Source organism: Zeus faber (assembly GCF_960531495.2).
Source record: "Zeus faber genome assembly, chromosome: 15".
NCBI lineage: Eukaryota > Metazoa > Chordata > Actinopteri > Zeiformes > Zeidae > Zeus > Zeus faber.
This window is the reverse complement of record NC_137194.1, coordinates 656,368-658,867: the sequence shown is the minus strand read 5'-3', so window position 1 is coordinate 658,867 and position 2,500 is coordinate 656,368.

The window sequence follows — 2,500 nt, the reverse complement described above, 5'->3', positions numbered from 1 at the left end:
TAGATTTCTGCTTGATGGCTGTGTGTTGAAATTGAAATCAAACGGTGTACTTTAGATTGTTTGACTTCAGAGCAGTCACCCAGAAAAACGTCCATTTGAGCTTTTTGTGTGTCAGTGTCATCAATTGCCGCCAATTAAGCAAATAAAATACTATTTAAAATGCTGATTAGGCCTGGTGAGAAGAAAATGAAAATGACAGTGAATGGGTGCACGGTACGGGATTTCTTTTCTTTTCAAAAAATGTATTTACTAATTTATTATAAACCATTACATGAAGTAGAAACTAGGAATGATCTTAAAAAGAGGTCTGGCTCAAAGTGGCGCCGGTAGACCGACACGGTATTTCAAAACCGGACCATCCAACCTTAAAACCAGCTCCTGTCGCTCCACTGAACGCCCTCCACTGCAGCTGTCTCCATGTTGTTTTCACCGAGCAATGCCACCAGCACAGGACTGTGATGAATGATGAATGTCGCTCTCGAGTGACGCAAAAGTCGTGTGAATTACGATCCCACCCGTTCAGGCTGAGGTCGCATTGCAAAAAAACTGACCTGTATCTGATTTAAGACCATGTATGAAAGTCGCCCAAGACTGCTGACAAGCTGTAGTAACGACAGGGGAATAGAGTTGATCAGCCACAGCATGAAGCTATGGGAAAGGGTAGTGGAGGCGAGGTTAAGAGGAGCGGTGGGGATCAGCCAGCAGCAGTATGGTTTCATGCCAGGAAAGAGTACTACAGATGACATGTTTGCTTTAAGAACGCTGATGGAAAAACACAGGGAAGGCCAGAGGGAGTTGCACTGCGTCTTTGTGGATTTAGAGAAAGCATATGATAGGGTGCTGAGAGAGGAAGTGTGGTATTGCACGAGGAAGTCGGGGGTGGCAGAGAAGTAGGTAAGAGTGGTACAGGATATGTATGAGGGCAGTCAGACAGTAGTAAGGTGTGTAGTAGGCGTGACCAAGGCATCAAAGTGGAGGTGGGACTGCATCAAGGATCAGCTCTGAGCCCTTTCTTGTTGCAGTGGTGATGGACAGGTAAACAGATGAGATCAGGCAGGAGTCTCCGTGGACTATGATGTTCACGGATGACATTGTGATCTGTAGCGAGAGTAGGGAGCAGGTGGAGGACAGCCTGGAGAAGTGGAGGCAGCATTAGAGAGAAGAGGAATGAAAGTCAGCAGGAGTAAGACACAATACATGTGCCTGAATGGGAGGGAGGGCGGAGAAAAGCTGAGAATGCAAGGAGTGGAGGTGGAGAAGGCGGATGAGTTCACGTACTTGGGGTCAACCATCCAAAGCTGCGGAGAGTGCGGGAGGGAGGTGGAAAGAGAGTAGAGGCAGGGTGGAGTGGGTGGAGAAGAGAATACAGGCAGGGTGGAGCGGGTGGAGAAGAGTGTCCTAAGTGATCTGAGACAGAATGGTTCCAGCAAGAGTGAATGGGAAGGTGTACAGGACGGTAGAGAGAGCAGCCATGTTGTAGGGTTTAGAGGCGGTGGCACTGATTAAAAGGCAGGTGGATGAAGTGGAGGTGGCAGAGTTGAGGATGTGGAGGTTTTCAGTGGGAGGGACAAGGATGGACAGGATTAAGAATGAGGACATTAGAGGGACAGCTCAGGTTGGACAGTTTGGTGGAAGAGGGAGAGAGGCCAGATTGAGATGGTTTGGACACGTGTGGAGGAGAGATGAGAGTTACATTGGGAGGAGGCTGAGGGTGGAGCTGCCAGGCAAGAGGAAAAGAGGAAGCCAAAGAGAAGCTTGATGGAGGTGCTGAGGGAGGACATGCAGGCAGGTGGTGTCAGGGAGGAGGATGCGCAGAACACAAGGTATTGGAGGCAGATGATCCGCTGTGGTGACCACTAACGGGAGCAGCCCAGAGAAGAAGAAGATGAAAGTTGCCCAAAACCAAACTGAAAATATGAGATTCCATGTGACTTGTGCTGTTCACACTGGTATAAAAAACATCCAGGTACATTGGAGGAGAACATGAGCTGCGGTGTGAACGGAGCCTGGAGAGCTGCGCTCCTCCCCCTGCCGCTGTCAACTGTTGATGGGAACCAGTGTTTGAAAGAAAAGCTCGGCCTGGGTTGGAAAATAGTGAACATGTCCTTTGAATGTTGAACCAAAAGGACTTGTTCCCTCTGTGTTGACCTCTGTGTTGACCTCTGCGCGTCAGGATGTTTGACCTTCATCACAAGTGAAGCAGCTTGGTTCAAGACTTGAGGGAAAGAGGTCAGTGTGTTTGGGAAAAGAAGAGCTGCAGAGCTCCGAACTCATCACCTTCCAACGGCCCACAAAACACTTCTGTGTGTGTGTGTGTGTATGTGTGTGCACGTACACAGTGCATGCCTTTGTATGGATGACATTAGAGAGAAGGAGGGGATTTCAAATGGAAATTGAAAGGCCAGCGAAGCGAAACCACTTTGATGGCGTAGGAGATGCCAGCGGGCCCCGCCCTGCCCCGCCCTGCACCACCCCCCCTGCTCCCCCCTGCTCTCCTCTA